General features: G+C 45.1%; 1 long non-coding RNA gene across 1 annotated transcript; it reads left to right on the top strand.

Annotated features, from left to right (window-relative positions):
• On the top strand, positions 1–25,237 carry LOC142923079 (uncharacterized). Its single transcript, XR_012940501.1, has 5 exons — positions 1–392; positions 1,280–1,375; positions 20,742–20,847; positions 24,170–24,327; positions 25,067–25,237. It is a non-coding gene; the product is annotated as an uncharacterized LOC142923079 (long non-coding RNA).
• Positions 25,238–25,933: the final 696 nt, after the last annotated feature.

The following is a 25,933-nucleotide window of genomic DNA, read 5'->3' on the forward strand; positions in this document are numbered from 1 at the left end:
ACGTCACTTGTTAAGGTAACGAACCCCGGAAACCACGTGGTCCACTGTATCCTCCAGGCCTGATTAGTTACACGACTGTCAAATTTTTACTTTAAACTTTCGTAACTTGCAGGAATTCATATTTTTGGTTCTTTCGGTAAAGTCACGTAGATAGAAAATAACATTTTAAGTGAAGGCAAAAAACCCACGAGGTTTCGGTGGCAACACAAGCGGTCTTCATCACGTGTTGCGATCGAAACGTCGTGGGTTTTTTTCTTTTATTTTAATTTATTTTTATTGTTATTATTTTCTATCTACGTGACTTTACCTGAAAGAACCAAGAATATAGTAAGGATTGTACCCTGGTCGCCACGGATGAAGAGGCCGAGCGGGCTCGGTTCGACTGTTGCCAGGTACCTCCACCACTCAGCTCGCAGCACACACACACAGTGTCCACTATGTAAAAATCAGGCTAAACTAAACCTTTCTAGAAGTTACTAAAATAATGCTATAAAAACAATGCAACAGTGATCATAAGAAATGTGATTGAAAGTTAACAATAGCGACATATATAACATATATTACTAAACCTAGCATCCTTCGCTAGCTGTTTGAGTCAATCCATAATAGCAGGAGTAACAATTATGTATGTTGATTAACTGCGAATAACCCAATCAATAACAGATATCCATTGTAATTTACATCAATACATTACCCCCCCTCCCCCCCCGTCTTCGTATCGGATCTGCTTACAAGCGACGACGTCACATTTATCCCCCGTCTACGTCTATTAAAGATCGAAACAGGGGAAGGATTTCACCACAACTCTGGCTGTCACCTGACGAGGCGGGTTGTTGTTGTAGTTACAGGCGAAACGTCACGGTACTTGAATTGTAAATGTTGTGGGTTTACTCTCCAACACACCGATGTGCTGAATTAGTCACTAATTGGCATGTTTTGTTTACGTGACAAACTTGACTAAGATTTACGCGAGCTAACCCAAACAAACAAAAACACCCTCTAATAAGTAAATATTTGTATTAATTCCATGAATGGACCTTGGCCTGGGACTGTGGGGATTGAGAAGTTATGGATGCAGCTTCTGTTTGTGCTGCCATCAGAATGACCAACAAATAAATAAATAATACACACGGATTGGTGACTACAGTACTAGACCCCCAGTGCTTTTATATTTAAAAGTGTATGTGCTTTGTGGTTGCTTTATTGCGCGTGTGTACGTACTGTGTAACACTTGTTTGAACGCAGGTGATGGGGTTGTCCATGTTGGGTGTCATTACAGCCAAAAACAAGCAGCAGTACGAAGACCAGGACGCCGTGGCCGACCATGAGGACGGAAATTGGCCTCGCCCGGTCACAACGTACGACAGCAGTACAGGTTTCCCTCCACACATGCACACACCTACGAGTTTCCCACTACATAGACGAAGGTCCCCCATATAGCCTTAACAGACTGTTGTGGCAAGTGCTGTTCGCAAGCACCAATGAAGGTCGGCATGGTATATCAGGGGGTAGGTGGCCAACACCACACCCGGCCGCCTTTGTCTCCCAAGTGGTGACGTATACACACACCGCTCCAGGTATTTATTTGAGGTTGAGTCGACCCAGGACCGGTTCAGATAAATAATCGTCACTGGCGTTGGCCATGAGCGGGACTCAACTCGCATGTTTACGGGGTTTGGAGCGTAGCATACTATCCACTGCGCCACTGCTACCTTCACATAACGCACACAGAAACAACACACAGGGACCCACACGCACGGACACACAGGGACCTGCTCAACATTGAAATGTGCAGCCCTTGTGTGGCGGCCTGCGTTGAATTTGGGCGTTCATCTCGTCACCCATACAAAAGGTCTCGACAATCAATGGCAGTCCCCCTTGCCCTGCCTGGCACGCACATCGGGCCAGTCACCCCACGCACAGCGCACACAACGTGCGCGTCGCGTATGCCAAATCAAGAGTCGTCCCCGAGTGTCCGGCAAATTGGACCGACTATCCCGGGCCCCGCGCTTCGGGGGAGGCCCCACGTGTAGACATCAGTGTCACATGTAATGCTTCCGGTTTAGTTTGAAGGCATCGGGGGGGGGGGCCCACGCACCCCCTATGGACGGCCCTGGTCAAAGCACACGGCAGCGCGGAGCACGCGCGTCACGCGCACGGGCCACGTGCGTCACGGGTACGTGACATCTACAAGGCAAGCACCTGCATCGCGTGGTCATCACTTGTAAGGCATGCCCTTTGTGCATGGGACGTGCGTAGTGTGTGCAACACGTGGCACATGTATGTCACACATGCGCATCGCAATGTGATGTCATGTGTACGTGGACATTTGAATCGCATGTAGCTGTCTGGTGGGCAGGACGGATCTACGCGTGGGCAAGTAAGGGGGTGGCTGAGTAAGACTGATACGGAGACACGTCAAGCCACACACTCACCACACACTCACCGGCACACTCACACACACCACATTCACCGCACACTCACTTACCGGCACACTCGCACACTGGCACTCACTGCACACTCACACACCGCACACTCACCACGCACTCGCTTACCGGCACACTGACTGCACATTCACACACACTCAGCGCTCTCACCACGCACTCACTTACCGGCACACTGACTGCACATTCACACACTCACCGCATACTCACTTACCAACACTCTGACTGCACATTCACACACACCGCACTCACACCGCATTCACACACACTCACACACACTCACACCGCACTCATTCACTCACACACACTCACTCACACACACTCACACAAATTTATACACACTCACCACACACTCACACTCACCGGCACACTCGTGTGCAAGCACACTAGTGAGCTTCCACAAGATGTGCTGCACATTAGTGAGGCCACACACCAGCAGGTTTACACATCAGTGAGCTTACACACTAGTGTGCACACACACAGTCGTAAGCTTACAGATTAGATAGCGTACACACCAGCTCACCGGTGAGGTGAGCTACACACTGGTGAGTTAACACACCCACCTGTTCACGTGCGCAAAGCTCTTAACCCTAAACCTAACATATCCCAAATGCCATGGCTAAAGTTATTTTACACACGCACGTCCATACACGCATGCGCATATGAAGGCACGCATGCACACATACGTGCACACAAACACACATGCACGCACATGTTTAAACATATACAATTCCATGGCGTTGGACTTGAGACTCCCAGAAGTGGAATCAGGACTCCTGAGTGTGCGATATAGCTCAGTGGGCCTTACTTGGTAAAATTTAAATAATTAATTTAGCTTCAGGATGTAGGGTTCTGAAGATATTTCATCTTTCAGTCCTTTCTGACCGTTTGAGTGTGGGTGAGTGAGTGACAACTACTTATGCATTTTTTGTTATTACAAATACAAGCATTTCCAGCTATTGACATGAAATGTATTAACTCTGGAAGATGATGGTGATACAGGTGGTGGGTAGTGGTAGTGTAGCGTTTAGCACGCTGCGCTACGAACCCGGCGACCCGAGTTAAATTCTCGCTCATGCGCAACGCAGGTAACGACTCTCTGAACCGGTCATGGGCCTCCCCTAGGTCGACTCAGCCTCAAATGAGTACTTGGTGTGGTGTAAACATCACTACTGGGGAGACAAAGGCGGCCGGGCGTGGTGTTGGCCACCCACCCCTCGTGGGCCATGCTGGCCTTCACAGGTACTTGCTTACAGCACTTGCCCCAATAGTCTATTCGGGCTATACGGGGAGTCTTTGCTTTGGTGGTGATAATACAGATGGTGATTGATTATACAGATGGTTAGGATGATGATAATGATACATTTGGTGATGATGGTGGTGATGATGGGACTGTAAGAGTGGTCCTTGAAGATATTTACTGTGTAATATTAAGACACACTAATATAAATGTAATCATTAAAGCACAATATATAACACTTGTAATTTCTGTTGAAAGCATGCGCTTTTAATGGTCACGTGTATTTGTACGTGGTTGTGCATGAATGCACGTGTTTTTATTTTCTGTATTAGGTGCTTGACGACAGCCCTTGGCCCAACAGTCTATATTGGTTGTACAGGAAATCTTTGTGTTTTGATTTACGAATGTTCCATTCACGAAATGTAGTGAAAACGAAATTGACAAATTAAGGATACTTTTCGACTTACAAAATAGAATTTCAGCGGAAACAATATATCACATGGCACGCGCCATGAGATCATCAAGCAAGAAGCTGTCATCCATTCACGACAGTGTCACGGTATCCCCATAGTGCAAAAGTAACGCCTCGTCACCTCTCCAGTCATTCCAACATGCAGATCTATTGGTGAGTTCCTTGAAGATGTTAATTATTTTTGTTTTAAATTGATTATTATTCAACCGTTGTAATATTTGTTCTCTATTATTTTTTGCATTGTGAAATATTGGTGTTTATTTTGGGTTTATAGTAGAAATGACTGTCTGAAACACATCACAAGTTTTTCGTATTCAATTAATGGGAAAAGCCATTCCGATTTGCGATATTTTGTTTTACGGGCGTTTTTAGAAGAACGCATCCCTTTCGTAAGTAGAGGCATACATGTACAGGAATCCATTGCCAACCGCTAATTTACCAACCACGAAATTTTAGTAAACACGGATTGACTACTGGACACCTGTTTACTAACCACGAGCATCTCGCTTTGAGTATTCGCGAGTCGCGCCGAGTAGTGAAATCAAAACAACACGATGTACCTTATGGGGGGGGGGGGGGTTCTTGTATTTGTTCTCGTATTTGTACGAGCTGTTGTTTGTTTATGTTACCGATGTTTACGGGGAGCGTTAGTGCAGCGGGTTAGCGAGCTGTACTATGAATCCATTAATCCTGGTATAATTTCTGCTCATGGCCAACACCAGTGGCAATTATCTGAACCATTCCTGGACCTACCCTCGGCCTCAAATGAGTACTTGGTGCATTGTGAAAACATCAGCACTGGCAGAGACAAACCCCATATGCTGTGCTGGCCTGCATAAGTGCTCATAACGGCACTTACCCAACAGTCTGTTACATGGGGGGATCTTAGTCTTGGCGTGTAAGTGAGAGTTTGTGGACTTTGCATGTTCTTCCCCTGTTGTGCACGCGTTTTCTCAGGGTTCTCAGCTTTCAAAAAAGAACAACCAATTCTAACTGTAAGATATTACCTGCAAATTACTTAAACAAGGATTACACACCGTGGCAACATCGCCCCCTTCTGTGAAAGCTGGACAGGACCCTCCTGCAAAAGAGTGAGACTTCTCTGAATAAACAAATGTAGCACGGCAATCTTTGAGATAATAAAAAAAAACTATTCACCCCTAGAGTGGACAAGGTAGCGAGGGCGATCCTAGCAAGCGAGGGAGCTGTACTCAGACGGAACGGACGACGGCTCCCAGCCGACCTCTTCGCCTTTGTCGATCTTGTCATCGTTGGAGGCCGGTCTCAGCTCTGCGAGGATCGCCTCAAACTTGGGGCGCTCTAACGGCGCGTGGCTCCAGCAGCGGTGCATCACCTTGCGGCTGTGGGGCGAGGGGAGGGTGCAGTGAGGGTGTGAGGAAGGCGAATCGTGCACAAGCTCGGACTGCGCTTTCACCTCTTCCAGTGTGCGTTCGTTCTCAGAATGGTTGAATGAGTGCCGATGATGTTAATGACGTCACAGAGGGGGATGAAGGGGGTCAGGTGGTGAGGGGGGTGAGGGGGGGGTGAGTAGGTAGAGGGTCATGAAGGCATAAAATATCTACAGAATGGATTCACACAGCGGCGTCTAAATGGCACTGCATCTCCATACGTAGTGCAGAAACACTGATCATGTTTATCTTGTAGAGAGAGAAGCAGTCTGTGGGTCTCTACAGTGAGGGAAAAAAGTATTTCATCCCCTGCTGATTTTGTACGTTTGCCCACTGACAAAGAAATGATCAGTCTATCATTTTAATTGTAGGTTTATTTGAACAGTGAGAGACAGAATAACAACAAAAAATCCAGAAAAACGCATGTCAAAAATGTTATGAATTTATTTGCATTTTAATGAGGGAAATAAGTATTTGACCCCTCTGCAAAACATGACTTAGTACTTGGTGGCTAAACCCTTGTTGGAAATCACAGAGGTCAGACGTTTCTTGTAGTTGGCCACCAGGTTTGCACACATCTCAGGAGGGATTTTGTCCCACTCCTCTTTGCAGATCTTCTCCAAGTCATTAAGGTTTCGAGGCTGACGTTTGGCAACGCGAACCTTCAGCTCCCTCCACAGATTTTCTATAGGATTAAGGTCTGGAGACTGGCTAGGCCACTCCAGGACCTTAATGTGTTTCTTCTTGAGCCACTCCTTTGTTGCCTTGGCCGTGTGTTTTTGGTTATTGTCATGCTTGAATACCCATCCACAACCCATTTTCAATGCCCTGGCTGAGGGAAGGAGGTTCTCACCCAAGATTTGATGGTACATGGCCCCGTCCATCGTCCCTTTGATGCGGTGAAGTTGTCCTGTCCCCTTAGCAGAAAAACACCCCCAAAGCATAATGTTTCCACCTCCATGCTTGACGGTGGGGATTGTGTTCTTGGGGTCATAGGCAGCATTCCTCCTCCTCCAAACACGGCGAGTTGAGTTGATGCCAAAGAGCTCCATTTTGGTCTCATCTGACCACAACACTTTCACCCAGTTGTCCTCTGAATCATTCAGATGTTCATTGGCAGGGAAAAAAGTATTTGATCCCCTGCTGATTTTGTACGTTTGCCCACTGACAAAGAAATTATCAGTCTATAATTGATGAGTCTATATTTTTAATGGTAGGTTTATTTGAACAGTGAGAGACAGAATAACAACAAAAAAATCTAGAAAAATGCATGTCAAAAATGTTATAAATTAATTTGCATTTTAATGAGGGAAATAAGTATTTGACCCCCTCTCAATCAGAAAGATTTCTGGCTCCCAGGTGTCTTTTATACAGGTAACGAGCCGAGGTTAGGAGCACACTCTTAAAGGGAGTGCTCCTAATCTCAGCTTGTTACCTGTATAAAAGACACCTGTCCACAGAAGCAATCAATCAATCAGATTCCAAACTCTCCACCATGGCCAAGACCAAAGAGCTCTTCAAGGATGTCGGACAAGATTGTAGACCTACACAAGGCTGGAATGGGCTACAAGACCATTGCCAAGCAGCTTGGTGAGAGGTGAGAAGAGTTAAAGCGATTATTCGCAAATGGAAGAAACACAAAAGAACAGTCAATCTCCCTTGGTCTGGGGCTCCATGCAAGATCTCACCTCGTGGAGTTGCAATGATCATGAGAACGGTGAGGTCGTGGATGGGTATTCCAGCATGACAATGACCCAAAACACACGGCCAAGGCAACAAAGGAGGGGCTCAAGAAGAAGCACATTAAGGTCCTGGAGTAGCCTAGCCAGTCTCCAGACCTTAATCCCATGGAAAATCTGTGGAGGGAGCGGAAGGTTCGAGTTGCCAAACGTCAGCCTCGAAACCTTAATGACTTGGAGAAGATCTGCAAAGAGGAGTGGGACAAAATCCCTCCTGAGATGTGTGCAAACCTGGTGGCCAACTACAAGAAACGTCTGACCTCTGTGATTCCCAACAAGGGTTTTGCCACCAAGTGCAGAGGGGTCAAATACTTATTTCCCTCATTATAATGCAAATCAATTCATAACATTTTTGACATGCATTTTTCTGGATTTTGTTGTTATTCTGTCTCTCACTGTTCAAATAAACCTACCATTAAAAATATAGACTGATCATTTCTTTGTCAGTGGGCAAACGTACAAAATCAGCAGGGGATCAAATACTTTTTTCCCTCAATGTATATGTGCTTTCTTGAGCAGGGGGACCTTGCGTGCGCTGCAGGATTTCAGTCCTTAACGGCGTAGTGTGTTACCAATTGTTTTCTTGGTGACTATGGTCCCAGCTGCCTTGAGATCATTGACAAGATCCTCCCGTGTAGTTCTGGGCTGATTCCTCACCGTTCTCATGATCATTGCAATTCCACGAGGTGAGATCTTGCATGGAGCCCCAGGCCGAGGGAGATTGACAGTTCTTTTGTGTTTCTTCCATGATGCGCACCAACTGTTGTCACCTTCTCACCAAGCTGCTTGGCAATGGTCTTGTAGCCCATTCCAGCCTTGTGTAGGTCTATAATCTTGTCCCTGACATCCTTGGAGAGCTCTTTGGTCTTGGCCATGGTGGAGAGTTTGGAATCTGATTTATTGATTGCGTCTGTGGACAGGTGTCTTTTATACAGGTAGCAAGCTGAGATTAGGAGCACTCCCTTTAAGAGGGTGCTCCTAATCTCAGCTCGTTACCTGTATAAAAGACACCTGGGAGCCGCTTTCTGATTGAGAGGGGGTCAAATACTTATTTCCCTCATTAAAATGCAAATCAATTTATAACATTTTTGACATGCGTTTTTCCGGATTTTTTTGTTGTTTTTCTGTCTCTCACTGTTCAAATAAACCTACCATTAAAATTATAGACTGATAATTTCTTTGTCAGTGGGCAAACGTACAAAATCAGCAGGGGATCGAATACTTTTTTCCCTCATTGTATGTGAGGAGTCTGTGGGTCGCAACAGCACGTACGTCTGGAAGTAGGACATTCCAGACTAAGAGGGTTCATAATGGCCGTGTCAACGAGACTGAACCAGCCAGCACAACTCACTGCTAATAACACATCACATAATTCACCCTTAAGCAATTGTTCAATCAATTAATTAAATCACTACAATTAAAATCAAAGAATATCCCAGAACAAACACTTCGCACTCTCCTCCGTCAGCCACCTGCATCGACAATAGAAACGCATCAGTCCAGCAGTGGATAAAACCTGGCGTTGGAGGTATGGGGGGGCGGCTTACACTTGCGGTGGACAGCAGGGGGGTGGCTGCATGCAGTAGCCATCGCAGATGAAGCGGTAGAACTTGTCATCGACTGCCATGCACCAGGGTAAGGGGCCTCTCCTACACCCACACACATCACACCGAGCGGTACACACGTCACACCGAGGAGCACGCACGTCACACACCGAGCAGGTTGCACAGGTCTCCTTTATCAAGACAAACGTGGAGCAGATTACAACTACAACTCTTCTACGCCTGTCACAATGCCCCCCTCTCCCCCCCCCCCCCCCCCAGTTTATGGGGGGGCGCGGGCCTCACTCCCCCCTTCGCGTCAGCCCCCCCTAATAAATGGTCCGGTTGCATTGTGAATGCACCACTCGAATGACGTGCAGTCCCGTGGCGCACTGTAACGGGCTCGTGATTTACTCAATAAAATTCAACGTAAAAAAATAAAAACGATCCCAAGACATTATTTAAAATAATGTATGGCCATCGTGTGTCAGCATCACAGGCGAAAATTGGCATGTAAAAAAAAACTTCACTGCGACTCACTCAATTGGGATTGCTCGCAGCAAACAGCACTTGACCCGCTTACAGGTTAGGTGCTGAATAACCGTGTGTCACACAGAGAACAGTTGCCACTGAGGCTGCCCTTTTCAAATGCTTGAGATGAGATGTGATTATCGCGTGTAAATGTACACACTAAAATAACGAAAAAATTATAAGCGAACTATTATCGTTTCAGGTGGCAGGGTGGTGCAGCGGTGATCTTTGACCCTCGCAACAGGAAAGGCCTTGGTTAATGATCCGACTGGCACTTTGCGGAGTTTTCTACGTTCTCACCTTTGTTCTGTATGGGTTATCCAGTTTGCTCACATAGCTAGAAAACACACAATCACAATGTAACTGGGTATTGGCCAAGCATCCCAATGCTAAAGTTACCTGCAAATTACTTCATTGGGATGACACTCGGCAGCAGAGCCGGATGATGGCATTGCTGGGGCCCTATGCCATTGTCAAGTTTAAGAGGCCCCTTCTATGAATGCCTGTATATTTTTGTCAGCAGAATGAAAATAACTGCTTTGGAGAGTCTTTTTTTCTCACCCATCTTTATTTATTAAGCAATTATGTTAAAACTCGAAACCTCGTGTCCATTTCTTGTTTCGTATTTAGAGATCCCCCCCCCTCTCTTAATGCGAGGCCCTAAGCTGCAAGTGTAGCCGGTCTGAGCTCGCCTGTGATGAATCACATGTATAATTGTGCACTCTAATTTTCTATGGGTGGCCAGGAGAATTTATTATTATTTAAGTGAATGCAATGGTGATCAGGGGATTGGATCCAGAGCCCCACGGGAGGAGAGAGGACAGGGTGGACCGGCTGCATGAGCTTACTCTCCGGCACTGCACAGCACAACATCGCCTCCCTACTGCAAAAATACTCGGCAGGACCCTCCTGAAAATGAAAGTCTTCGGAATCAGTGAGGCCTGTCCTTGGGAGGACAGGCGTAGTCTTGGTCGTCACAAGCGAACATTTGTTTCTCCACATGAATTTGTATCCCCGGGTTACCATCAGGGCTGGGCGCTGCAAGCTTAGCTTCTGAGATCTGATGAGACTGGCCGTTTTTTAAAAGGTAATTTCGGCATCTGGAGCCCAAGCATGCAACAACTTTATGCAACTTCTTGGTTATTTTGATAAAGTCACGTAGAATGGAAATAAAATAATAAAAATAAAACATAATAAAAAATAAAATTCTCACGACGTTTCTGCCAAAACACAAGTAGCCTTCTTCAGGTGAAGGAACAGAACTGTCGGGACAACAGCGCTTCAATAACTGCTGCTAAGATTCCCAGCGTCTTTTAAGCTAGGTGGGAGAGGTAAAGCGCCTTGACAAAGGAGTTTACATATCAAACAGGAGAATTTAGCATTGAAATAGCTGTGTTAAAGTGTTGGATCAGCAGCGTGTTAAAGTCAGAAATAAGCATGTAACTGGGAGATTAGCATGATGTTAATGTGAGGGATTAGCATGTGACTGGTCACGGAAATAGCTATGTTAAAGTCAAAGTTTACATCTCAACAGAGGCGTTTAGTATATGGACGCTAAAGGACTGCAACTACCCAACTATCATACAATAAACCGATGTGAAAAAAATAAGTATAAACAACATCAATATAATAAATGTACTCAATATGTTCTTCAATACGTTGAGCTATAAACATAAAGTAACTGAGTATACATTACACTATATAATGAATACCATATAGTAAACGAATTAATAAAACTAAAATATAAACTACATCAATGTTATTAATAAACTCTATATACTCTCCAATCAGCTGAGCTACTAACAATAAGTCATTATACATTACAATGCCATATGGCGAAAAAAAGGGTGGCGGTTTTTTCCTTCTTTCCAACGTTAGCACCACGGAGAGCGACGAGCCTCGTTCAGACGGACGAGTCCATCCATGCTCGGAACGGAGGAGGGGGGAGAAACAGCCACGATGTGCTGCTCTGTCCTGTGTTGCGTTACAACCATGCCATAAACTAGACTACTATACATTGTAACGTTATACCTTCCAATCTAAACTACATTGTATAATATCGTATACACAGCCCAATGTAAGCTCGAACATTATGCAGTATATTTATATGTCTTCAACTAAACTTTTTCCTACATTACACGACTATACACCGTAATATACACTACCATAGACAAACCCACCCTTGAATTATAAAATGCGTTACTTTACACTACCCTATACTTTAGACTGTAAAATGTTAGACTTGTAATATTACACTATGTATTATTCTACCAACCCTACTGTATACCACACTGCTGTATATTCACAATACAATTACGATACTATATATTGCCTTATGAATTATGTTAAACATTACAATGTTATACTATTTATTATTATGTAACATGCTATAAACCATACCATTGACCGTCGTGTGAAGAGGCAGTGCCAGCGAATGGACTGCAGTCTGAATGTCACCATAAAATACAATCAATTAAGAACTGAAATTGTTTATAACGTCTTTCCAATGAAATTTTGATTTAAAGCTTTTGTGACTGCAGTAATTAATATGCTTAGTTCTTTCGGTAAAGTCACGTTGAAGGGAAACAACAAAATAATAAAATATATATAAAACAATAAAAATTCTCACGACGTTTCGACCATAACACAAACCAATTCCTCAACCACATCAATTCCATACACCCAGCCATCAGATTCACCATGGAGGTCGAAAAAGATGGCAAGCTACCCTTTTTGGATGTCCTAATTAAAAGGAGACCTGATGGTTCAATGAGCCACTCTGTCCACAGGAAAGCTACGCATACGAATGCTTACTTAAAACTGGATTCCCACCACCATCCATGTCAGAAGAACTCCCTCATCAAGACTCTATAGCATAGAGCCCAATGCATTTCCGACCAGGAACACATTGCCAGTGAACTTAAGCACGTACACCAAGCTCTCAAGGCTAATGGTTACTCCGACTACACAATCCGCAAAGCCATCACTCCAGCCATGAAGAAGGATCCTCTTGAGGAGCCATTCAAAACCATCACCTTACCCTACATTGCGGGGGTCACAAAAAAGATCTCCAAAATCCTGAATAAACACAAAATCCAGGTCCGATTCAACACAGTACATAAAATCCGTGATCTGGTTCCGTCTGTAAAAGATGTGGTTCCAGACATACAGTACCCGGGCGTCTACAAACTAAGTTGCCTCTGTGGTAGCAGTTACATTGGAGAAACCAAACGACATATCTGGGACCGCATCCGTGAATATAAAGCAGACTTGAAACACGGTAGGACGAGCACCTCAGCCGTGGCAGATCACTGTTATAATTCAGTGGGCTCACATGACATTGACTTCTCCAAGACGGACGTTCTCTGCAAGCCATCCGGCTACCATGAGAGATTCGTTCATGAGGCCATCCACATATACAAACACAGAAACAATTTCAACCGAGAAGATGGATTCTGGCTTAGTAACCATTGGAAAGATGTTGTAAACCATTTTGGTACTTAATTGATTGTATTTTATGGTGACTTTCAGATCGCAGCCCATTCGCTGCCACTGCCTCTTAATACCTTTCACACGACGGTCAATGGTATGGTTTATAGCAGGGGTGTCCAAACTTTTGTTTCCCGAGGGCCACATACAGAAAAATATACGAAGGATTGGGCCACTCACTAGACGTGAGGTATACTGCCTCACTTCTCATGCACTAATATTGTCAAAATCAATCAAATGCAGGTAAATTACGTTTGATTATTGAACATGTTTGAAGAAAAAAAGCCTCCATCATAGCTCTTCATTAGTAGATTTAATTTTATTTTTTACAAAAAGGTTGGCAGGTAATTCTCTCAGTGACAGCCTCAGATTGGTTCTTAGGGTGCTGATCCCCCTTCATTGTCCATATGAAGGGAGAGACAAGAAGACAAATAGGGGATGTGGATATTTCAAGCTTATTACACAAATAAATTATTGGGCTTGTTAACACATCAACTAACGTTTGTTAAAAACATTGTCATCAACTTTAATTGACTGAATTTATGAAGTAATTGGGCTTATTAACAAATGAAAACGGTGTGTATATTTTTAACTCACCTGTAATGGGAATAATGTTATGCTCAGTGGGAGCAGTGATGCTGCGCTTTGGTCTGAAGGATAGCTGGCAGGTCAGGAGTAAGTTTGGTGGTTGAGATGCGAAGGACGTCACGGAGATGGCTGTCGGTCGTTCTGGTTCTCAGCCTGCTTTTGTTCAGCGTTAACAGAGAGAATGTCTGCTCACATATGTATGTTGAGCCGAACAGACTCATCATTCGTTTTGCATGGCGTCTCGTCAGAGGAAACTTGGCCTTTTCCAAACTCCGGTAGAAGTCAGGTAGGGAGAGAAGCTGATGCTGATTCTTCAGAGTATCATCACACTGAATTTCGATCAGTTCTAATTGCAGACTCTCCTCCACTTCTTTTGCATCCATTGAAAACGGAGCCGCAAACAGTGTGATTTCCTTCTCAATGACAGAAAAATCTTGGAAGCGCTGACTGAATTCTGTCATGAGAGATGTGATCACAGACACATATTCTCCCATTTTTGCAGAGAGCTTGGCATTTGGAAATGCGCATTGATTTCGGTCAGCGTGGGGAAGTGCGCTACATTGAAGTTGCGCAGTTGTGACTCGAAGAGACGGAGCTTCGCACGGAATGCTTTCATGTGCACATACAGCTGTGGTACCAGCTGCTCTTTGCCTTGTAGTCTCTTGTTCGGGGTGTTGAGATGATCAGTGAGATCAACTAAAAAAGCCAGGCCTGCCAACCATAAAGGGTCACTGATCTCATGGAGAGGTCTGCCCTTTTCTTTCAAAAACTTGTCGATATTTGATCTCAGGGAATAAAACCACTGCAGCACGGAGCCGCGACTGAGCCAGCGCACTTGAGAATGGTAGAGTAGGTCCCCGTATTCAGCATCGACATCAGAGAGGAATGCTTGCAATTCTCTGTGGTAAAGCCCTCGGGCCATATTTTTTTTGACATTTTTCACAACTGTGTTCATCACATCGCCAAGCTGGATTATCTTGGCACAGAGGGCTTCTTGGTAGATGATACAGTGCATTTTAACAGTCTCACCTCCGCTCTCCTGCACCTTGGCACTCACCATAGAAGCCATTCCTTTGCGCTCGCCTGTCATTGCTGGAGCCCCATCCGTTGTAATTCCACACAGCTTGTCCCATTTAAGTCCAGCCTGGTTAATTGAATCTGACACAGCTTCAAAACATATCCTTCCCAGCTGTTGTCCCCTTTAGACTCCGAAGATCAAGCAGTTCCTCCGTAATGCAAAAATTCTCATCAACTCCCCGCAAAAAAATTAACAGCCGTGCAGTGTCCGTGGCATCTGTGCTCTCATCACATGCAATCGAGTAAAAATCGAAAGCACAAGCTTTATCTGACACTTGCTGTTTTAAGTTAGCCGACAAGTCTTCAATTCGCCGCACAACCTTATTTCTGGACATACTAACATCGTTAAAATCCTGCATTTTCTCCAGGCACATTCCCACGACTTTAGTGAGGCACTGTTTGATGAAGTCACCGTCTGAGAAAGGTTTCCCGTGTAGGGCAATGAGTTGAGCTACTTCATTGCTGGCTATTGTTGCATTTTCTTGAGCTTTGTTAGCATGGAAAAAAAAAACCCTGCTGCTGCGTTAGCAGGCTAGCTTGCCATTTGCTTTACCTTCTCTCTCCGCTCGGCGCCAGTGTAGGACGTGAAGGTCTAATGTTTCGTTTCATAATGCCGTCGTACATTGTACTCTTTCATCACGGCAACACTCTCATTACAAATCAAAGAAACACACTTCCCCTTGGTTTCTATGAAAAAAAAATCATTTTTCCACCGAGTCTGAAATTTTCTGCACTCGCTTGCAACTTTGCGTCTCTTCGGTTCCCGCATTTCTGGTGACCCTGAGCAAATGTTTTTTTCGATTGCTTGCTTTGTGGAGACGCTGCCTTGTTCAAGACAATAGCGCCATCTAGTGTTTAAATTAAGAAATGCAATACAGTGGGCCATAGTCCATTATATTTTTAAACTTTGATACGGGCCAATTAAAAATGGATGGCGGGCCGCAGTTGGCCCGCGGGCCGTAGTTTGGACACCCCTGGTTTATAGCATGTTATATAATAATAAATAGTATAACATTGTAATGTTTAACATAATTCATAAGGCAATATATAGTATTGTAATTTTATAGTGAATATACAGCTGTGTGGTATACAGTAGGGTTGGTAGAATAATACATAGTGTAATATTACAAGTCTAATATTTTACAGTCTAAAGTATAGGGTAGTCTAAAGTAACGCATTGTATAATTCAAGGGTGGGTTTGTCTATGGTAGTGTATATTGCGGTGTATAGTTGTGTAATGTAGGAAAAAGTTTATTTGGAGACATATCAATATAATGCATAATGTTAGAGCTTACATTGGGCTGTGTATACGATATTATACAATGTAGTTTAGATTGGAAGGTATAACATTACAATGTATAGTAGTCTAGTTTATGGCATGGTTGTAATGCAACACAGGACAGAGCAGCACATCGTGGCTGTTTCTCCCCCCTCCTCCGTTCCGAGCATGGATGGACTCGTCCATCTGAACGAGGCTCGTCGCTCTCCGTGGTGCTAACGTTGGAAAGAAGGAAAAAACCGCCACCCATTTTTTCGCCATATGGCATTGTAATGTATAATGACTTATTGTTAGTAGCTCAGCTGATGGAGAGTATATAGAGTTCATTGATAACATTGATGTAGTTTGTATTTTAGTTTTTTTATTAGTTTACTATATGGTATTCATTAGATAGTGTAGTGTATACCCAGTTACTTTATGTTTATAGCTCAATTTATTGAAGAATATATTGAGTACATTTATTATATTGATGAAGTTTCTACTTAGTTTTTTTTCACATCGGTTTATTGTATGATAGTTGGGTAGTTGCAGTCCTTTAGCGTCCATATACTAAATGCCTCTGTTGAGATGGAAACTTTGACTTTAACATAGCTATTTCCGTGACCAGTCACATGCTAATCCCTCACATTAACATCATGCTAATCTCCCAGTTACATGCTAATTTCTTACTTTAACACCCTGCTGATCCAACACTTTAACGCAGCTATTTCAATGCTAAATTATCCTGTTTGATATGTAAACTCCTTTGTCAAGGCGCTTTACCTCTCCCACCTAGTTTAAACGACACTGCGAATCTTAGCAGCAGTCATTGAAGTGCTGTCGTCCCGACAGTTCTGTTCCTTCACCTGAAGAAGGCTACTTGTGTTGTGGCCGAAACGTCGTGAAAATTTTATTTTTTATTACGTTTTTTTTTCCATTCTACGTTACTTTACCGAAAGAACCAAGAGGATGAATCCCTGCAGTCACGAAAGCTTTAAATCTGAACTTTATGCAATTAAAAATCATAGTGTAAGATAAGACTACAATCGTTGTCTGCTGTGAGGATCTTCTGTACTCAGGGCCCCGAATGTTTGTGGCAAGTGAAAGTTTGTCTCAGCAAAATATAAGATTTCTCACAGTAGCATACCGTATGACCACACGTCGCTCTGCACCTTGTAGAGCCCATGGAACATGCTTTCTGAAGACATCCACTTTACAGGCAGAGGCACCTAATGGACATGACCACATGGCCACAAGCACAACAACAATACGTTCAGTAAATTCAGTTCAGGCCGATGCATCGCGATTCGTCTTACGTTTTTTGCGTCAGGCCACATTCATCTGGCCAAATTAGCGTCATCTAGCCCTCCACTACTCTGAAGGGTTAAATGTGTAGTGACATCACGGGATGTCACTGTGTAGTGCCGGCCCTAGAGAGGCACGGCGTGCGGTGTATTGACATCGCGGATACCACTCTGGTGTGGGTGTAGTACCGGCCCTAGAGGGGCTCGGTCAGCGCTGATTGATCCCGCTGGATGGCATCACGCTTGGCGTGCAGTGCCAACCCAACAGGATAGGGTGTGGGAGTGCCGGCCGTAGGAAACGGGTTACTAAATGCTATGGCACTCTGGTTGACCCGAGAGGACACGTGACCGGTTAAGTCTACAAAGGGGCCCCAAGTGGGGTCTAGGGGTGGTCACGTGGTCGGGGTCCAGATCCTGCTGTTCGATGATTCTAGAAGGTGGTCGTGGCCAAGGGCGGAGCCAGCCACGCCACAGAGAATATAAGCCGGGTCCCCCAGAGGGACCGGCGTTATTGTTCATACTGAAGAATCTTTGTCTACGTCTACGTTCTACCGAGTCTCCAACACATGGACTGGGACCCGAGCTGTGGTCCCGTTCTGTCGTAGCTAGTCATGTTGTAATTAGTGTAGTTAGCCTGGTGGTCACCACCACAGGTTCTTATTCTGGGCCAGTTACCCCGTGTACCACATGGGGTGGGGAGGAGGAAGGGGATTTGTGAAATTGCCCCATATTTTGAACTGTCGGCAGAGCAGGGAGATTGAATCCAATTGCCGACCTCTGGATTGCAAGTCCAGGGTGGGAGAGCCATTGCACCACCGTGTGTGGCAGCACCCCCGCTCTTTTTTTTTTAGGGGCTGTGCAAAATAAAATAAAAACATTGAGTACAATGAAAGTGATGGGCCTTCCATTCCGATGATGGTGATGACATTGGCGATACTGATAATGATGCTGATGATGCTAAGTAAGGTGAAGGACTCACTTTGCCCTTCACCACGTAGTTGGGGTCAGTCTGGACGTTCCGTGCCAGCCCAAAGTCGCAAATCTTGGCGATGTGTCCATGCGTTAAAAGCAAATTCCTCGCAGCCAGGTCGCGGTGGATGCACTAAAAAAAAGAAAAAAATTCCCTGTGTGGCCTTCAACAAACTTGGGGCAACTTCTGTGAAGGTCGGCCATGGTACACGACGGGGTGGGTGCCCAGCACCACGCCCGGCCGCCTTTGTCTCCCCAGTGTAGATGTTTATACACCGCACCAGGTACTCATTTGAGACTGAGTCCATCTGGGGAGGCCCATGACCGGTTCAGATAATTGTCACTGGTGTTGGCCGTGAGCGGGAATCGAACTCTGGCCATTGGGTTCGTAGTGCAGTGAACTAACCACTGAGCGACCACTCGCCACCCAGACAGACATATTAAGGGCAACAAAGACGTGCACCACAGACACAGTCACATACAAAGACACAGTTAAACACGCACAGTCACAGAGATACAGTTAAACATACTCTTTGGTTCTTTCGGTAAAGTAACATAGGTATAAAATAAAACAAATCACGACGTTTCGGGCGCAACACAAGTGTCCCTCATCAGGTGGGAAAGCATGATCTGCTGCTGAGGCAGACTGTTTTAAAAGGTTTGAAATAGGTGTAGCCTAAGGGTCATGAAGAAGTGGGCGGGGCTAGTGATGTTAATGTGAGAAATTAGCATGTAAATGTAAGATCGGAGAGCGGCCTCCTCGACGAGGGCTTCAAATCAAGACAGTTAAACACGCGCAGTCACACATGGTCAAATTGAAACACAGAGGTGAATTTCCGGAGGTTCTTAAAGATGGTCATGGCCCTGTAGGGATAGAGACAGACAGGCACGGAGATACATACAGAGAGACACAGAGACAGGTTAAAATCATCACGTATTTTCATCATTATGTTCCACCACTCTTTTAACCGAGGAGAGAGGCTCACTGCTGATTCACTCATCTCGCGACTCACATTCTTGTGAGCGAGGAAGGCCATACCGCTCGCGACCTGCTCCGAGAAGCTCGGGAGGTTGTCCACCCCGGATGGAGTAGAGTCGCTCACGATCGCTTCTCTCTCCGACGACGACGCGTCCCAGCCTGCGGCGCACAAGGAAGCCCGGACGATTCAGAAATGCCCTAACTATAGAGTATCTATAGTAGATCATCGATTATACGGGGGGGAAGGGGACGCCAAATTTTTTAACAACGCCGGATATTCACTACATAATAATTTTAAAAAGCTAATTTTTTGCACATTCTTGCATAGCATTGTTTTTAAATGTTGTGAATGTTTTGTTGTCTTTTAAATTAGTTTACTATATGGAATTGGTGTGAATAAACATACAAATACACAGAAATAAATATCCTACTGTAAAATGTAACCTATTTACTGTACCGTACTTACCAATCCAATCTCGAAGACTCTGAATGGAGTGATGTATATACGTGCAGTATTGTCATTTTTTAAAGTTGTATTTAGTGTATAATGTACCGTCCGTAATATTTAACACTGAAATGAAGTCGGTGGCCGCTCTGGTTAATAACGCGGTCTACTTCGCAGTAGACACAGTTAGAGCGAACACGTACATGATTAGAAAAAGAGAGTCGGCCAAGTGTTGTGTGGTGTAATTACCCAAATTTGAGAAATTTACTCGCAAATTATACCATCGGGGAAGCTGCCTAATAACATCACAAACCCACTTGGCAGGGTAAAGCCCGCTTGCAAGGCTGTGGCTGCACAGGGGCAGCTGCCCCCAGTCCATGGAAACTGGTACTGATGTAGTTTACGAATCGCCATGGGCGGCATGGTGGCACATTGGTAAGTAACCCTTGCGCCTTGCAGCAAGAAAGCTGGGTTTGATTCCCGACTCGGGCGCGTTTCGGCGTGGAGTTGTCATCTTCTCTCCCCCTGTTCGTCAGAGTGTGTAAGTGCAATGAAGTGTTTGAGTGAGTGTGTGAGCGAGTGAGTTAGCGTGAATGTGTGAGTGTGTGAAGATTGTATGTTCTCCCCCTCTTCTGGGTCTCCTCCGTGTTCTCGAGTTTCCTCCCATAGTAAAAAAAAATACCCAATACAACGAGTCTGGCATTGGGCAAAACATCCCAATACTGAAAAATCACCTGCAAATTACTCAATTGGGACTACACAGTGACGGCAAAAACTTCGCAGGACCCTCATGAAGAAGTCTTGAGTTTTTGCACAGTAAACAAATGTAATAATAAATCTTGACTTAAAGCTTTTGTAACTGCAGGAAGACATTCTTTGGGTCTTTCGGTAACGTCACGTAAATAGGTTCAAATGAAATAACCAAAAATAACAAAAAACTACGACGTTTCGATCACAACACAAGCTTTTGTCATTAGGAAGAAAAAAAGAGAGGGGGACAGCTGCTGAGGCAGACAGTCTGCCTTATCTCAACCGGTGTTGTGCCTATCCTAGGTAAACTCTGTCTTAAATGAGTACCTGGTGCAGTGTGTAGACATGAGCACTGGGGAGACAGAGGTGGCTGCATGCGCGTGGTGCTGGCCACCCACCTCCTCGTGGGCCATGCCGCCTAACAGCAGCACAGTCTGTTAAGGCTTATTTGGGTGATCTTCATCTTTGTTGTACGCTTGTGCCATCTTGTGTGTCCGCTGTCACAGATTCCAGGCTACAACCCTCCGGAGTCCACCCCATGCGGCTCCCCTTCTCCCCGGCCCAAAAAACCCAGACAGTACTCGTGCATCATGTATGCGGTGTCAGCAAGAGGTAAGAGGTGCATGAGTGGGCACACACTCTGGGTTTTACATCTGCAGAGTTAGTTAAGTGTACATTGTGCTCGCAAGCAGAGGTGAACAATACAAAAATCAGTGGCGGTTATGAGAAACGCTACCCTGAAGTAACGGGCGGTTTGCACTCTGAACTTGCAATCCAGAAGTTACTGGTTCGTTTTCCCATCGCAGCATTTGAAACAGTATCGCAATTTTCTTAAATTTACAATTTTTACCTTTCCAACCAGTACAAACAGCCAGGTGAGGTGTATAAGCGTCACTATGTATGAATAGTTTAGGACATCTTATGCTCACAAACTCACCCATTCACGCACTCAACCACCAACTCAATCTCACTCAAACCACCAACTCACTCAAACCACCAACTCACTCAACCATCAACTCACTCAACCCATCATCTCACTCAAACCACCAACTCACTCAAACCACCAACTCACTCAAACCACCATCTCATTCAAACCACCATCTAACTCAAACCACCAACTCACTCAAACCACCAACTCACTCAAACCACCAACTCACTCAAACCACCAACTCACTCAACCACCAACTCACTCAAACCACCATCTCACTCAAACCACCAACTCACTCAACCATCAACTCACTCAACCCACCAACTCACTCAACCATCAACTTACTCAAACCACCATCTCACTCAAACCACCATCTCAAACCACCATCTCACTCAAACCACCATCTCAAACCACCAACTCACTCAAACCACCAACTCACTCAAACCACCAACTCACTCAAACCATCAACTCACTCAACCACCAACTCACTCAAACCATCAACTCACTCAACCACCATCTCACTCAAACCACCAACTCACTCAAACCATCAACTCACTCAAACCACGATCTCACTCAAACCAGCATCTCACTCAAACCACCACCTCACTCAACCACCAACTCACTCAAACCACCATCTCACTCAAACCAGCATCTCACTCAACCATCAACTCACTCAACCCACCAACTCACTCAACCATCAACTCACTCAAACCACCATCTCACTCAAACCACCATCTCACTCAAACCACCAACTCACTCAAACCACCAACTCACTCAAACCACCAACTCACTCAAACCACCAACTCACTCAAACCATCAACTCACTCAACCACTATCTCACTCAAACCACCAACTCACTCAAACCACCATCTCACTCAAACCACCAACTCACTCAAACCATCAACTCACTCAAACCACCAACTCACTCAAACCACCATCTCACTCAAACCACCAACTCACTCAACCACCAACTCACTCAAACCACCATCTCACTCAAACCAGCATCTCACTCAAACCACCATCTCACTCAACCACCAACTCACTCAAACCACCATCTCACTCAAACCACCATCTCACTCAAACCACCAACTCACTCAAACCACCAACTCACTCAACCACCATCTCACTCAAACCACCATCTCACTCAAACCACCATCTCACTCGAACCATTAACTCACTCAAACCACCATCTCACTCAAACTACCAACTCACTCAAACCACCATTTCACTCAAACCACAAACTCACTCAAACCACCAACTCACTCAAACCACCAACTCACTCAAACCACCACCATCTCACTCAAACCACCATCTCATTCAAACCACCATCTCACTCAAACCACCAACTCACTCAAACCACCAAACTCACTCAAACCACCAACTCACTCAAACCACCAAACTCACTCAAACCACCAACTCACTCAAACCACCAAACTCACTCAAACCACCATCTCACTCAAACCACCATCTCACTCTAAAAGATTGAAGGTTAAGGTGCAGGCAGCCCTGAAAATATATTGGCTCGCGCCACTGCAAGCTCCCTTCTGGAGGATATGTTGTTGAGCCAGACGTTTGGAAGAGGTGGGAGTAACCCACATTTTACCCCACCACACACGAACTGCCGATGGACTACCCATTGACAGTGCTGAGTGGACAACGGCAGGGCCAGTGAGGGGGGATTTAAGAAACGGTTCAATCACCTGCCGCGCTTGGAGGATGAACCGGCGGCATTTGGGTTGCCAAGCCCAGTGTGATAACCGTCACATTATGGCAGCATCATAATCTGAATATTTTTCCTGGATCAATCCGATGAGCTATAAAGCTCTTTTTCACAGGTGTCCAGCACCACTTCATCATTTGGATGAGGGGTTCCTGAATCAGGTGAGAGACAGATTTGTCCTCCTCTACCAGGTGAGGTCGGGCAATTTTACTTCTCACTTCACCTTCCTCACCTCAACTGGTAAGGTAGGAAAATCATTGCTCCTGAACTAGGTGAAAGCCCAATCAGGTGTGACCTGTGGTGCATAAGGGGACCACACCAATGATAAAAAAATACTAAACTAATTTTTTATTTTCTTGGTTCTTTCGGTAAAGTCTCGTAGAAGGGAAATAATAAAAATATAAAACAATACAATTCTCACGACGTTTCGACTGCAACACAAGCAATCATCATCGCTTCTACGTGACTTTACCGAAAGAACCAAGAATATGAATCCCTGCAGTCATGAAAGCTTTAACTAAAAATATTTTTTATTTATTTATTTACCAAGGTCACATCTATAACAGCAGCCACTATACCTGACCAGTGTTACTCATTTCTACTGTTACCTATTATTATTATGATTAGTGTGTGGACCCACCACAATGCGTTATACCCCTGCTACAACTTTATCACCTTAGTTCTCATCTGATCTCCGATGCTAAGCAGAGTTAAGCCTGGGCTTGCCCTGAGCTACAGAGGTGTGACTGTCAGGTGACCAGGGGATGGCAGTGCTGAGTGTTTTCTTCAGCTGCAAGCCGAATGTGGGGAGTTGTGTCGACTGACAGGCAAAGCTGTACCAACTCAGCGCTCAGACCTCTTGAGACACACACCCACATTACGATCATATGATATAATAATGTTTAGTTTTAGGTGGAGCGCCGTTCATGCAAATTGCATGAACAATGTCACTGCAGCCAAGCGGTGAGCCAGCACCAACAATTGCCCAAGCTCTATATACCAATATATTCCAGCCAATGTATGCGTGTTTATTCACGTGGGGGGGGGGGCAACACTTTATCCCATACAGAAGGGACAGATAATATTAGTCCACATTTTGCTCTGCTGCCTTTTGGCATATCCAGGGTATGGCACTTCCTGCATGCTCACGGGAAAGAAGTTTCGCAACATTTGCGTGATCCATGAATCCTCGCCTCAACGCTGCTGGATTACAGGCATGCACCACCGCCGCCCCGCTAATGAATGCTCCCCTCGTGTGTACGTTTGCGTGTGTGCTTGCTTCTCAGATTGACCTGCTGGAGGACCCGTGCCTGCTCAACGTGGTGATTCTACAGACGGTGTTGCAGGAGATCCGCCATCGCTCCGCTCCTGTCTACAAGAGACTTTGCGACATCATCTCCACTCCGCAGAAACACTTCTACGCCTTCACCAATGAGCACCATCGGTAGGCGCAGCTCTCCAACCGGTCCTAGCCATCTCGCCAATCCAGTGTGCACGGCACACGAATTGACGCCTCTTTACTTCTGAACTGTGGCACACGGTGGCGGTTGGTGGCGCAAAGTCTCGTTGGGACTGTTTCCCAGTGCCATGAGGGCCAGCAGAGTTGGTGGCGTAGTGGCGTTGTGCATAAGGCTGCCCCTGTCCAGATGGCTAAGGATTGGTAGCTGATTTTTTCGCCAGGGCTGAAATTAATTGCACTCCCTTTATTGAATTTTGGCACTCTGTGGGGTGGGGTTTGAATTGTATGTATGTTGAACTTCCTTCACACAGTACATAGCCAACTGTGCTACGTACAGTTGAGATAATAAACTGTGCATCTGATTCGGCTCGTGGGACTGAACGCCCCCGTGGCTTGAGTTACCGAGCAGAAAGGCGTTTTATAAATGTAATTCATGATTATTAAATACATTTCTTGTCATTAAAACTGGATTCCTGAAGGCGTTTCCAGCACTCGGAGGGAAACCTCTGACATGCCTAACAACTCACGGAACTACATGACTTACACTTCTCGCAGAGCTGTGCTCATTTTACTGCCCCAGAAGAGGTACAAATTTCCTAGTCGACCTCTTAAGCGCCATTTCAACTCCACAACTTTGTTACTGTGACTCGCGTGGAAGTGATTACACAGCAACGCCCAGTGTGATTGTCTAACAGCGCCGTAACTTGATTGTCGTGTGTCTCAGAGACACGTACGTGGAGCAGGAGAAGGGGGAGTCTTCCAATGACCGTAACGACCGAGCCATCCGATATTCTGCGTTGACTATTCCACCTGAAGACAGAAGCTTGTGTTGCCTCCGAAACGTCGTGATTGAATTGTTTTCTTTTATTTGTTTTATTTTATCTACGTGACTTTACCGAATACTACCAAAGAGTATGAATCCTTGCAGTCACGAAAACTTCAAATCTTGTCACACTGCTTTGCACATGTAACAGCCCTCTTATTTCAGTTCACTGCTGGGTGTGGGCCTCGTTCTGTGCGAGGTTGTGCAAGGTTGTTTGACCGTACGGTAGATCCCCGTTGAATGCGCGTTCACACTACGCGTTTTGGCTTTAACACGGTTTTACCATTTTATGGAAAGTTTTTAGATTTTAACGCTCAACCGCGCTCGCTACATTGCAAGTATAGCGCGTGGTCACGGACTACTTTTCTGAGCGGCGTCGGTGTTAGCAGTGTTGTTGGATGATGCTAGAAGCTGTAGTACTGATGTATGCTGTGATACCCAGCGTACCTTCCTCTTCCTCGGTCTTTGTTCCAGCAGGATCTTTGTGCGCGGAGCGTCATCTCGCTCCATTATATTTTTCACTCACCATATCTCTCACTTTAGATTTTATTAAAGGAGTGTCATACTTAGCATATTGATAGAGATACTATATAAACACAACACATTTTAAAATAAACATGTAAAACAGTGTACTGTGCTATCAAAAACAATTAAATTACGGGCTGGAACGGCACCCCCATCTTTACCGTTATTTGTTATGGGAAAATTACTCCCGCTGAACGCAGATTAGTTTCACTTAGCAATTGTCAGGAACGCAACCCCCGTGTT

This window comes from Petromyzon marinus, unplaced genomic scaffold (genome assembly GCF_048934315.1).
Source record: "Petromyzon marinus isolate PM22_M1 ecotype Great Lakes invasive population unplaced genomic scaffold, UKy_Petmar_22M1.pri1.0 PM_Scaffold_26, whole genome shotgun sequence".
NCBI classification, from domain to species: domain Eukaryota; kingdom Metazoa; phylum Chordata; class Hyperoartia; order Petromyzontiformes; family Petromyzontidae; genus Petromyzon; species Petromyzon marinus.